Below are 15,410 nucleotides of genomic sequence, written 5' to 3'. Positions count from 1 at the left end.
TTAATTTGCCTCAAGTATAGCAATCAAGGATGCATGATATTTAAAGTAATCAAATTTCTTGAAATATTTGTGTTTTCTGGATTTCCTTCCTAAACCATTTGGAAATTTTAATATGCATTTCAGACAACGCTTTAGACGTATTCAAGTCATATGGGATACTGATGAAAAGCTGGAGAGACTTATCAATGAACCCAGACAGCCTCAAAAAAGTAAGTAGTCGCAGAATAGCATGACCTAGATATTTTCAATGATTACTATGTTTAAAACCTAGTTTTTGTTATTATTTCATTTATTTTTATGCTAGTACTTTCTCCAAACTGAAAATACTCACACCCTTGTCAATTTATAGTTCTATTATGGCTATTGAAACCTCCAGTAAATCTGACTGAAGTTTTGTGCATGCAGATATGAATTTACAACTTTAAAAAAATGTGAGAATTTTTCTGTTTATTTATTATTAAGGCATAGTTACTGTTAATTTTTTAGTAATTTAAGCCAGGCTACTTGAAATAAAGGGAGACATGAGAATCTAAACCATTAATACTCTGGTTTTTGATTGTGATTTATTCAAGAGATAATATGAGCAGCATTCTACTATGTTATGGTAGGTTTTTAATGGGCCTAGGAAGTACACACTACACCTGTCTTAATTTGCATGACACAAAATATCTATAAACTTCATGTACATATATTAATAAAATAGTAACTTCTTCTCTAGCTCTACATCTTTTCTACCTCCCTTAATTCCATCCAAAATGCCTAACTTCCCTTAGGCAGTCTTTTACTCATGGAAATATACAGCATCTTCTGCTCCTTCTACAGTTCCAAAACTGGGGCAATGTCTATGACCGTAAGTCAGTAGACGAAAGTTTCAATTACTTTCATTCAATTTTCCGACACAATTTTGAATTGTGCTTTCCAAGAACACATCAGAAAATATTTCATAGAAAAAAATGTAAGCCATGACTAACTGATGAGATCTATTACTACTCAACTATCCTTAATAAACATACTATCTCCAGTAAAAGTTCTAACAATCATGAAAAAAGGTTACTCTATAAGGAATTTCAAAAGAACTACCATAAGCTGATTTCTACCACTAAAGGAACTTATAATAATAATAAGTTACTTAATTCCAATAATAACTCCAATACTTCATGGGGAATGATTAATGATTGTAGAGGTAAGAAAGAAATACAACTCGCTCTCCCAAAATTTTAGAACCCTGAAAATAACACTGCCATAAGCTTCTCATCTCTAGCTAATACATTTAACAAACACTATGTATCAGCTCCTTGCCCAACTACTTCTCAAGCTAATGGGCTTTTTGCAAGTGAACCCTTGACAATGCTTGCCAAGCCCTGTTCTGAAACCAATCTAAAAATTATGGTCTCCACACTCAGAAAAAAATCCAGTACCTGCCCTGATGAAATTCCTTATAAAGTTGTTCATAATTGTTTTGAAGCCATAAAAGCACCCCTTTTATTTTTAATTAATTAATCTTTGATGCAAGCGATTTTCTCATCCCAATTAAAAGAATCAAAAGTAGTGCCCATTTATAAAAACCATGGCTGCATTAACAATTTGAACAACTTCAGACCAATAGCCATCCAAAATACAAATACATTTGCTAAAATATTTGAAAAAGCCATGTTTATGCAAATAGTATCTTATCTCGAAAACAACTTCCTATTTTCCAATTCTCAGCATGGATTTAGGTCTGAATGGTCCATCATAACTGCCATGTCAGGTAATTGACAACATACTTCATTCATTAAATGCTAATTGCAACACTTTGAAGTTTTTTGACTTGTCAAAGGCTTTTGATAATGTAAACCACAAAAGACTTCTAATTAAACTCAATAGAATAGGAATTAGAGGAATTCCTCTAAATTGGATGAAGTCCTATCATATATTCGGAAACACACTCAGAAAGTAGTGTTATCAGTAGATGGGTTAAACTATTAATCTGAAGTATACAAAGTTTACAAACCCATTCTACAAGGCTCAACCCTTGGGTTACTGATACATATCAATGGCCTACCTAACTGCTTACAGAATTATGAAGGAATAATATTAGTGTTGTATGCTGATGATACTAATGTAATAATATCAACACAAACATATCCCAACCTTGTGGAAAAATCAGTCTGTCAAACTTTCAATAAACTGGTGTGCAGACAACCTTCTAGATTTAAATGTAAATAATAGTAGAATAGTATATTTTACAGGCAATGAGAATGTGACAGGTAATCTGCTGGTAAAAATTAATGATCAATCAATTGAGCATGTCACGGAATGTAAATTTCTAGGTATTTCTCTGTGTGCAAATATTTCTTGGGATACACATGTAAAAGCCCTTCATCACAAGCTCTATTCAGCTTGCTATATATTAAGCCATCTGTATGAGACTGAAGGTTAAACTGTACTACTCAGTTTATACTATGAGGAAATTTATTCAAATATAACCTATAGTATAATATTATGGGAATCAGCTGCTATTTCCCGAACCATCATTAAAATGCAAAAGAAAGCTATTTCAAAAATAGCCAGGAAACCTCAAAATGCTCCATCAACGCCTATTTCCCTTGTATTAAATTTGCTACCACTTCCGTGCATGTAAGTTATGCTGTAAAATCTGTACATAAAAAATAACATTGGCAACTATTCTCTTAACTCTGCCTATCATCATCATTACACCAGAAGAAGGCACATAATCCATTATGGGAATATAAGAACTAAAGCATTGTAATTCGGACCCAAAGAAATGGGCATTAGATTATATAACAAACTACCCTAAAGTATAAAGGATACTAAGGGAACTGCTGTATTCAGGCATAAATTAAAAAGATCTACAACATAATATGTTCTACTCAGTTGACAAATATCTAACAATATTCCTGACCAATAAGTTCATACTCTTAGTTTATAGCAATGGTCATATTCTAGTTCATATTAGTGATCAATGATTTTTCTGAATTGATATTTCATGTGCATGTTACAGTCGATGTTCATGGGTTAGTGCTGAAAATAATGTAACTGTGAGGACCATTTTTTAATATTTTAATTGAGCCTGTGTCTTTGCTCCTTTTTGATGTGCCTTATATCATGTACATACACCACTCACCTGGTATTTTTGTATTGTGATATCTGGGAAAATAAAAAGTAATAATAATAACTTTCTTAACATTATCCTCTCCATCAGTCTTCGAGATACCTGTCTGTATTTCTTTCATCCACTTATTCTATCTTCTTAGAATTTATCCCAACACTCATCTCTCTTTCCCTACCATACCCAGAACTTCATCATTTATTTTCCTGTCCAATTTATTTTCTCTATTCTTCTCCAAACACACACACACACACACACACACACACCACTTCAACACTTATCCTCTGGCCTCAATGGTCAAGCCCAAGCCATACAAAACTATGCTCCATTTTAAAGTTTTCAACAGCCTTTTCTTGCCATCTTTATTTATTGTACCTGTCATCAACTCCTGCCTCTTTGTAAATTATTCTTTACCTAGCACAGATCTTATTTGTAAGTCCCTAGAACTCTGCTCATCCTCTTTCAAAGCACTTTCTAAATAGCTGAACTGCTCTGATTGTTCTAGTTTAGGTCCTTCATCTTAAATTTTCATTTATATTTATTTAATGTCCTACTCTTTTTTGAAAAATTTCTTTTCCTTAAGTTTCTTAAGCTTAATTCTCATCTAAATCCAATGACGTTGATTCTGCAAGGTGTCAACTGATGATTGTAATACTGTGGCTGACTGGCTAATCAGCGTCTGATCATCTGATTTCAGTATTTCAAAAGTTTCCTACCAACTTTCATTCTCATCTCTAGTTCTTGCTGTCTCCTTCTCAACATAAAGAGTATATAGCATTGAAAATAACAGGTGATAATTGACATCTCTGTCTTATTTTCCTGACTAGCACCGAGCATTATAACTCTCTATTTGCTATCAACACTTGTTTTGTCTGAGACACATACTGGTCTAGGATAAGTTGTCTATTCTTCCAACTTCCCCCTATCATCTGCAAAATTTTCATATATTGTGCCCTGTTTACTCAGTGGAATACCAAATCAAAATCTATGATGCATACAATGACAATGCGGCCGAACTCTTTCTATAAGTACCCTCAATATTGCTATGGCATCACAAGTACCCTTCCCGTTTCTAAATCGAAATTCATCTCATCCCTAGTATTCATTTACTTTTTTTCTTCATTCTTTTTTGATGATCCTAACTACTACCTTTGATGATTGTGTAATCAAACAGTCCCGTAGGCATGCTTTTTCCTTTTTTGGTACGAGGACCTAACAAAATCTTTCTGCCAAATTCCTAACTCTTAAATGCAATGAATTAACTCATAAAAACTCCTCCGTCATCATATTTCTAAAATGTAGAATAGTTCTGAAGGAATGCTATCCATTCCCACAACCTTCCTTGAATTCATTCCCTTTAATGCTTTCCCGATCATGAATTCTTTCATTTCTGGTCCTTCTCAACAAAATTTTCCCTTCCAATATTTAAGTACTGCATCTTATTATCTTTATCACATAGTTCCTTTATCTATTCTTTTTTCATAACCTCTTCTGCTTCAATTGCAATTACATCCTGCCATCTTCATATTTTACCTTGAATAGGCCTAGCATGCCTCTATTTCCTGTCTCCATCTCCCCCTTTATGTTTCCCAACAGCCCTGTATTCAGCATCATCTGAGAATTCAGAGTCTCTATTTTCAAAATGGGGTTCCTTTTCTCTCTCTTTTCTGCTGTCATCTGCTCAGCAGTGCAAATGTGATGACGAACATGGAGGCCTCCTCTCCTCTGCTGCTGGGCACAACACTCGGCCTTGTGAGCTTAGTCCTATAATTTCCAGAACTCATTTTCAATTTTAGCTTCATCATATTTTCTTGGGCTAAACAATTGAGATGGCTCCCCACTACCCTATTTAATGATGTTTTAAATGGGACAGCATGATCAAAATGACCACATCACTGGGGTAAGATGCCTTTGCAAACTCCTCATTGAGGAGCTGGTGCTCCACTGTCTACCTTTTGACTGGTTCCTACTCTTAAAAATCATTTTCCATGGGTTATCTCAATCCAAACATCAAATATTGAGTTGGGGTAGGTGTGCACTGAAGAATAAGTTATGCACTACATATTATCATTTTTAAAATCAAGGAAACTTCCAAAATTATGCATTTTAACGTAGAAAAAAATAGCAATTCAATTTATTTTTAGAGACTTCAATAATAATGCAGCTACTTTCATAAGAGTTACCAAAATTTTCATACATTTACACTGCTATTTTAGTTCAAATAATACCAACCCCTTAAAGAAGAAAGATAATTAGATAATTGCTATTATAATGTTTTGTCAATTGGTCCAAAACACAATTGTGTTCATAATCGTTTTATATAGGTTGCTATTTCCACTGGGAGGGAGATGTTATCAATTCAACCAGTGTAAAAAAACAAATACAATTTTGCATAAAAGTTGTGGGAAATGTTTCAGTGTCGAGAATTAACATTGGTGGTTTATTTCTTTGCGGTCCACAGAAACATATAGGAGACCAATAGAGAGGGAGTTTGATGTTCCTGCACTTTCACATGAACAACTGCAAGAGCTATTACGACAAGCTGATAGCATTCACACAGCTGATCCAAAAGACATCACTATGGATGAAGTGCCAGCACAGTCAGCGAGCAAGCCTGAAGATGTAAGCCAAAAGATGTAGACAATTTTGGCTTGATTAAAGCCAGATTGACTGAAGCCACTCCATTATTTAAAAATAAAACTATTGTTAATTTTATTTTCTCACTTAAAAGGTTTCCTTGGGTGGTGTTGAAAGCTTTCTGCCAGAGCTTCAAGCTGCTTTAAATGGCAAAGATCCTGCAACAGCTGTTCTACTTGCTGAAGGACTTAGAGCAACTGTTCCTGCTGAAGAAGTCCCAATGGTAACAGAAGTATAGAAATAAAAAAAATTATTATTTTTCCATATTCTGGCAAGTGTATCCAGTTACAGATGTATATGTATTTAGAAATGTCTGGAGGGAAGTAAAAACAGATGTTACATGGAATGATCAAGCATATAATGAGTGAGAATAGAGGTATTAGTAAGGAAAATATTTAAATAATCTGGTAGGAAATGTTAACCTCCCTAGACCACCTGGATATATTACATCCATCCACCAGAATTCAGATAGGTACATATGCTAGCATTTAATGCCTTAAGTCCGAGTTTAAATTTCGAGTCTGCTGGAATTTCAGCCGGCAGACTCACTTCATGGGAGTTACCACAGTTTTCATTCATTGAATCAATGATTCTACGATGAATGAGCATTCGTATATCAGCTAATTTTTTGATGTAGCAATTCTATTTTCTTCTACTCTTAAAATGTTTACATTAAAATACTTTTCAGTCTAATCCAAGAATATTTCTTAAATTCTAACCTGAAAAATCCTAGTGCATCTTATGCACTTGCATGTCTTTCGGGCCAGGAAATATGGTAAATTTCATTTAATTTGATTTTAGCTCCTAATGTCAACCTGGGATTGAAATACAGCTGGGTAAAACTGCACACTAATAGTTTTACATCATCTCCTAACTCCTACAGAAAATAATTTACATAGAGAAAGGATAGTAGAGGAAAGGGGCCTTATTTTTTCACAGATCATAAGCTCTTATTATTGAGAAATAAACTAGTGGAAACTTTGTGGCATTTCATTGCAGCATGTTTTTATAAAATATATTTTATACCACAGTTGTAAGGTTTAATGCAACTTAGGTTTCAATGCCTAAGCAGTATCATCAGGTGTTCAATACAGATATTCCTTTAATACAAAGATGAGTAGGATTGATTTCTTCAAACTGGGGTCATCTCCTCTTCTTGAATGCATTCTTAGCTTGAGCTATTCTTCATTTGATGTCTGTCAATTTTTTTCTATTCCATAATATACTGCTGCCCAGGTAGATCAAGGATTCTTAGCGTTCTAATTCCACTAATCAATTTGTGATATCTGCCTTCAGCTATTCTCTTACACACACAAGGATTTTAGTTTTCTTTTTATTGATACATACATTATATTCCTGAAGTACTTGGTCCTAGCATTCTGAGTTGCATACAAGTCCTCCCGCTTTTATGCAGCAACTGCGATGTCATCTGCGAACTGTAGCATGTTAATTTCTTTGCGGTTCACCTAGACTCCTTTGATGCCCAAATCATGTGCTTCTTTTATTACCTCTTTTAGATGTATAGTTTTATTGCCTCTGATAGATATGAATAGTGCTGACGAGATGTTGCATCCTAATCCAACTCCATTGTTTATTTTGGATTTATTTTCCTTTATAATGAACAATAAAGGTTGAATAATTTAACTTCTACAATTTTGTAAAAAAATTGCTGCAATACTATCAATTCTCGGGGTATAATTCTTGATTAACCTTTTCAGGCATGGCAATAGTGCTTTTATAGCAGGGCTTAAGGAATATGGAATGATTAAAATTAACATATGAAAATGGTGGGTTTATGAAACATTTGATTCATGTACTATTTCTATGTTATAAAAAGCATTGTTGAAATTATTGGATAGAGAGAGCTCCAGGCTCGTTGTTAAGTTGACAAAATGCATCTTTTTCTTTAATTATAACAAAAAGCTTGAAGATTTCTGAAGTTATCAATGATTTTTTTCTAGTTCCCATTTTTTCATTCGCATAAATTGTTGGTAGTATTCAAGTAGAAAGTGTCACTTGTTATAAAAAAGTTTGAAACCAGAAGATGCATAAAATACAAACTTCATTGCTATAATTTACTTGATGAATAACAATTATTCTTTACTAATCTTCGTTTTTAACATTACAAAATCCAATACTTATAAGATGTTTCCTAGCAAGTACTTCTCTAAATCATCAGAGCAAGTAGACATTCATCCCTGAAAACTATGTAGCAGAGGGATTCATTATGAATAGTGAATATTTGCACACAGAATAATCCATAACCGTTATGAAAATTAGCACAACCTTTATAGCTATTTTTTTCTCAAAACTTAAGATTTACAAAAAGTATACTTTAATTTGTAAGGAAATTCCTTCAGAACTGACTGTTGCCCCCTTGCAACCAATGGAACAAGCACCAGAACAGGCACCAGAACAGGCACCAGAACAAGCACCGGAACAGGCAATGGAGCAACCACTGGAGCAGGTTCAGCAACTACCAGAGGTTGGTTCAAGGTCATGAGATGCTAATTCTGGGTTCTCTCCCTACTTCCTTAGCCTATACAGTGGGTTTTCACTTTGTAATGGGTTTGCATTGAAATGGATGCCCTCAATAATTTGCTATGTTCAGAAATTTGTGGTGCACTTTATGCTTTAACTTCTACTATTGCACATGTCCTAGCTAAGAACATGCAGTTACAGCAGTTCCTACAGTACCCATTGTGTCTATTAACAGGTCTTATGCATATCACAGGAATTCACTCACATCAGAGAGTAATGTTGCTCTTGGCAACACACTTTGACAACACTGTCTACAGTTATGCCAAAAATAGCATGGCATGAGTGCTTATTCTATGGACTTGGGTGCTAAAAGTGGACAATGAACCCCTTAATCTTTCTGTGATCATACTGCCTCATGAGAAAATAAAATTATATCAGCTAACTGCGGAGAGAGAGAGAGAGCTAGAGGTGAAGGAAGCAAAAAAATTAGATTACCTGCCTGCCACTGCTATGACTGTTAAATCAATGAGCCCTTGATTTGGATAGGGCTGCAGGCATAGCATTGTAAGGTAAAATATTCTGGAATAAATCTCAGTCATTAAAGAATCATCCTGTATCATTGCTCCTAACCTTCTGGTCACCTACCTGTAGCACTTTATATATGCACTGAGAAATTTGATATGTGCATTGCCTTGCCCTCCAGAAGCAGTAACATGGGAGTTGTACATGACAAGTTCATGTGTAGTTGGTCATAGGAAGTTACAATATGCTCATACAATCATATTAATTTGTAGGTAGACAGTGATGACTATTTACTCTCCTACCATGGTCATTTTTCCCAGCAGTTCGTAACCATATGCTCATTAACAAGGTCAGCTAATGTAATTATGATCCAATGGTTCATCCAGAATCAATCATCATAAATAAATATTGTAACGGGTTCAGTTTATAATGTTTTCATAAATTTCATGTACTCATATAATTTTCATGATACTCCCTGTGGAACCGATAAATATTGTTTCGTAAGGACCCATGGAATATGCATATAGGAACAGTCCAATTACTCTCCAATATCCTTAAGTCCATCAATAAAACAATATAACTTGAAACTTTTTCTTGTTTGTACCTGAGCTTCATACCTGAAGCCTTGTTTTTCTGTTAAGCCAAAGAGTTAGTTACATGTTGAGTACTTTTTTTGAAGGAAATACCTCAAGAACTTCCTGAAGTCACTTTGCCAGCTGCAGAGCAAGCACCAGAACAAGTAATGGGGCAACAACCACAGGAGCAAGTGCCAGAATTAGCAGAGGTTAGTTTTAGGTCATAAGATAGCTCCAATTCTGAAGTTCTTCTCCTCCAAAAACATCCGGTTGGTCTACTCAGGATATAATATAAAATAATACCATAAGTTTGACAAATACAACTATCTCAAATATATTTTTTTGATGATCAGTTTATGCATATTGGGTTGATGAGAAATCTCATTAAAATTTTCAGCATATGTACAATTTTAGCAATCAGTCCAAACTGTGTTCTCACATTTAAAAAGGCCATGCCTCTTCAATTATCTTTCTCATTCAGCTCTCATCCATTTGTTTAGGGCCAGGTGACCTAATGAAGTATGTAAAAAAAATTGTGCACCTCTTTATCATTTAACGCCTATATGGATTTGATGTCACACCGATACTTATTGCCAAAGCTTTTATCTAATCACTGAAACCCTAGGGTTTGATATTAGATACCCTCCCTCATGTTACTTCACTAACAATTTCAAAAAGGTAAGGGGCACTACTGGGCTGTGAGAATCACTCAAAGATGAAAATAGAAAAAAAGCATTAGAAAACAGCCCTTAGTTTCTGGATGCTGTTTTCCTTTCCTAGCCCTCGTTTAAAAAAATGTGTTAACCAACAAATTTCACCACCACCTCCTTACCCTCTTGTATATGAAGTCCTTAGGCAGAAATAACAAAAACCCAATCATATTCCCACAACATCACCATGAACCTCTTACCATGGCTAACATTATCCATTAAATAAACAATTTCAAGTATACGATATTGGTGCTATGCATATACTAATACAAGGTAGAATGATTAATGCCAGTGACAAGCTACCCAAGTCATTTCCTTCCATCATTTTAAAGGAATTTTTTAAAGTGATTCATGATCAATTTGCTGCTTTTGCTTGAATCACTTAGGTAATTTCCATCACAGCTGATCTATTTAGGACCAAAGTGTTGAAATAAAATGTTTCTTATTCTTAGCCACAGCAACAAGCACCAGGAAATTCCATTGAGCAGCCTGAAAGAGTGGTAGAGCCTCAAGAACAACTCTTACTACCTCGTAGAGGTGGTGGTGCTGCTTGGGTGCAAGATAGAGTGATTCAGATTCCTCATAAACCTACCGAACAAACAAATATTGAACTACTGACACAGATTAGGGTGAGTAGAAGCTCCATTTTATTTGTTTATTTTAAATATCGATATTTAAAGTTTTATCCTGAGATAAGTAGAAAAGGAAGGTGGGAAGAAGCTCCCAAGATCTGAAATATCTCTTGACCAAATATCACAAATGTGTCCCAGGGATCTTGCAGTGAGTCAGTTCGCACCTATCAACCTTCCTGTTGTCTACTGGAGAATCACCATCATATCCTATGGGGTTTCCCAGCAGGCTTGAATATCTGCTTTGATCAAGTCTGCAGAAAGTCCATTTTTTCATCAGAAACTTTATTGGGATTGGGTTGAAAAATTATCTAGACCAATCAGAGACCTAAGAAATCCAGTTATCTATAATAATAATAATGTTTATTGGTTCCTATAAGATATGTTTGTAACAAGTATGGAATGAGTCACATTGTCTGCTTATATTCTTTGCTGGCATCACAGAATGGATATTACAGAGTCGGCGTATCTCAAAATAAAAATTTTAGTAAGTGCATCAAAACCCCAAACAGGAGCCGGGAACAGTTACAAGATTATTTTTGTATAGTTATTAATGAAGAAAATCATTTACCTAGATAAGAGGACATGAATTCATCAACTGTATAGCATTGATGCTCATAATGGAATTGATATAGTTTAGACTTAAATAACAGAAAAATATCTATTTCCCTTAATTTTCTTGGTAGTGCTTTCCAGCATTGTACACCAGCATATGCAGGGTTCTTACCAAACATGATTGAGTTGTAGGCAGTAAATCTAAAGTCATTACAACCTCTTGTGCTATATCTATGTGCATCAGCATGGATTTGTTTTGCAGCGCAAAGATTATAGTATTAAATAAATACAAACAGGGAAGAGTTAGAATGTTGAATCTTTTAAAATAACGTCTACAACTGCTTGCCCTGGGGACTTTTCCTTGGATTCTTACTGCCCATTTCTGTAGCCAAAAGAGGCACATGAAATGATATGAGTGCACCCATAGATAGATAGATAGAGGTCTTTATTTGGGCGAAATTGAGACCAAATGGTCCCTAATGCCATATTTCAGTCAACTGTGAATAAATGCACAATAGACCGAGAGAGCAGAAGCAGTGTCAATCAGGGTCACAAGTTTTCTTATATTATATAGGAGTATTATAAAATGATTTTAATTAATAGAATTTCACTGCAATAAAACATGAAAAACATATCTTTAAGGTGTTGTTTTCTTCACTAATAATGGTGTATGTTCCTACTGTATGCGTTAGGGAATTCTTTACTAACTTGAGCGTCATAGTGTTTGTATTAATGTCAACACCTATAAATATTCTTGGTAGTGCTTTCCAGCATCTTACATCAGCATATACAGGGTTCTTTTAAAAAACATGATTGAGTTGTGTTCCTACTGTATGCATTAGGGAATTCTGTACTAACTTGAGCGTCATAGTGTTTGTATTAATGTCAACACCTAAATACTTAATGCAATGAGTATTTGCCTGAAGAGCACTGCTCTTAAAAATTATTGTTATTCCTAATTGATTTGTGAAAAATCCTGTCATATCTTTAATGCAATTAACTTCTTCTTCCGGAAATATGATCAACCAGTCGTCAAGGTAGGCGATCATCTGTACATGAAATCTGGAATATATATCTGCTAATACTGCCCTAGCTCAACGCTGCATAATGGCGGGCACCTATGCATGCCCCATGGGCAGTCTGTTCCAGTAATAATATTCTTTATTGATGTAAATCCTATAGAAATGAGGGTGAGCCGGGTTAATGGGGATTTGCCAAAAAGCATCCTTTAAATCTATTTTACACAGTAGGGATCTAGCTGGAATGCTTTCTTAAGCCTTTGTGGCATCTTTTAAGTAGAAGGTGGGTTTGTGATAAAATTTTATCCACGGGGATAAATCCTGAATTACTCTTATACTGTCTGATGCCTTGGGATGCAACGAATGGAGAGGTGCAAGATAGCCAGACCATCTTTGCTCTAGGATGTCGATTCATTGTTCAGCAGCGGGAGAGGCATGGCTTCCAGGATTGTCATCTTACAAAACTGTAGCAAAGGAAAACCAACAGCAGCAGAACAGAAGACGCAGAAGAAGAAGACCAAATTAGTTATAATAGGAACCTAGAATGTAAATTTTCCCAACAATATGCTACATGAATTAGCTACTGGTAGTTGATGATAATGGTGAGTGATTGTACTGTATCTGTAATTGTAAGCTCTTTCTTCCTGACTAAAATTCTTTACCGTTGCTCATACAGTATGATGACAACCTGTAATTAAAAGGATTAAAATCTTAGGGAAATATTAGGAATGTATTTAAATTTATGGTATATTTGATAATTTTTTGGAAAACATCAAAAGCATGATGTTAATTGGAAAAAACCGTATGTTATGAGGAGTGAAAACTTGTTAAGTTTCCGGAAAACACTAAAAGTTTAGGTATTGAGGAAACTAAAAGTTACCTGAGTTGCATATCTTGAATGTAAATTCAAAAATGACCATTTAGATTGCTAACTAACTTGTGTGTATCTAAACTGATACCTCATGTATTGCTTAAACCATTAGCATAGTAATCAATCCGAGGGTTGGTTTGTTAGGTGATGGTAGAGTTAACTCAGTACTAAGCCCGACAGCATGTGAAATTCACACGTCAGGGCAGGGGGGACAGTTCCTTTCCCTGTGCCGGCTATGATTTCCCAGGAAGATCAGATACTGAGAAAATCACTCAGCTAGGGAAGAGCAGAGGGCATTCAAGAGGTGTGCCTGGGAATCAAACCTGAGCCCTCTGGTCAGTAGTCCAACACTACCGCTGGACTACTGTGTCTCCCATTTTTTGCTGATGGTATATTTTTTCATCTTGATCCTCTCAGGAACGTATGTGGGAAATGCAGGCAGTGGAAAAACCAGAAACAGCCTCACCCCTTTCTCATCTATTAGAATGCTTTCCTGACCCAGAGGACCCTGCCCCTGGAATCCCAGAAATATATAAGGAACTACTGCCATTGGTGCAGGTGAGAATTTTACTCAGGGACACATGATAATTCTTTATGGCAAAGTACCTTCATTAATATGGGTCACATATACAACTAGATGGTGTAACTTACAGGAATTTTCAGTAATTTAATATGGCTACTGATTTTTAATTTTAATCTTAATATAAAAAAAAATTCATTAACTGTCAGCTTTATGATGTTAATATCTTTTTGGATACAATTATGATTTTCAGCATGAACAATAAACAATAAATGAATTCATAAACTTATTATAATGAATGCAATATTTTGATGTTAGCCTAACTGAACATATCTTTTGGTAAATAAATTTTATGAATTAGACTGCTCACAGTTTTGTGTGCAATCCCTGGTTAATGATAACTGACTACTCACTCTTATGGGCTGAAAATACATGGTTGTCTCTCTGAATATCTTGCGCTAATACATTTTGCTATTGTACTTACTTTTCTGTTTGTGTTTTAAGGCAGTCTTTCACACTAGTAAGCAAGCATTTGATTGACTTTTCTTTAAAACCTGTTGGTGTTCAAATTGATAACCTCTATTTTGTTTTACTTCTTAATGTTTTTCTATTTGAAACATTTTATTTACCTGCTTTATTTTCTTCCTGTCAAAAATTTATGTGAAGGACACAGACTGGCAAAAAAACATTGCACTGTCAATTTCTACATTTGACATTGCCCCAAAATGTATCTTTTTCCCTGATAATGACTACCCTTTAAATTTGTTCAATTATATATTTAACTACCTACAACTTGTCATCATTCACCTTTTGTTTATTTTGTAATAAGTTCTTGGAAAAAATAATTGTCAGCATCATTAGCAATCTACCTACCTATTAAAGGCAAGTACAAGTATTGTGTATACATGAACTTCCTATGGTATGTTTCTACTCGCTATTTTCATTTTCAGCTCTTCATACTTTCAACCTGTCTTCATTCCATGCAGTAGGTTTATTCTATTCTGCCCTCCTCGCCACTTAACCTAAATTCTTTTCCTCTCTATCATGGCTTCAATATCCCCTCTCCTCACTCCTTCTACCTTATAATTCTGATTTTTCCCAGTAACTTCCTCTCTTCTCCCATCACATTTAAAAATTCATTGATTACCTTCCTCTCTGCCCCAACTTACTTTCTGCATTCTTTTCCTCAACTGCATCTCAAAGGGTTCTGACCTTTCCTGGTTCTCTTTCCTCAAAGACAGTGTTTCATGTTCATACAACACTTCCCTCTTCATTAAAGTTTTTTCTAGCATTTTATGTCTTTACTTCTTGTACCTGCCATTTATGAATCCCTCTTTTGCCAATGCTATCCCTCACCTAATGTCCCCACTACTAATCCGATTTTCTTCTTAAGCACATCAAAATATGTGAATTGTTCTAACTGCTTTGGCTTATACCTTCCCACTTTGCATAATTTCAGCATAATTCTCCTACTTCTTTGTATTACTTCACTATTTTTACTATTACTAACGTATTTTCCCACCGATAGCGCGTGCGTTGTCTTTGCAAAAATGTTCATATGATAAAAAAAATGATGATGTGCGTTATGTAAAATGAAAATTGAAAAAATCCAAACATTTACACACCTATGCACACAATAATTCAAATGAGAGTCTTGCAAAAATAAATTAGTCTGGAAGCATGCCTTTCTAATTGTATTCTATTTTATACAGATGTGTTACTGTTACAGTTATTTCATCTCAAAAATCCATGATAAAAAGGGTGCAAGGTATCTATACA

The sequence above is a fragment of the Hetaerina americana genome, unplaced genomic scaffold (assembly GCF_022747635.1).
Source record: "Hetaerina americana unplaced genomic scaffold, ioHetAmer1.1.p SCAF_8, whole genome shotgun sequence".
Classification (NCBI taxonomy): Eukaryota; Metazoa; Arthropoda; class Insecta; order Odonata; family Calopterygidae; genus Hetaerina; species Hetaerina americana.
Note: the sequence above shows the minus strand (reverse complement) of the source record.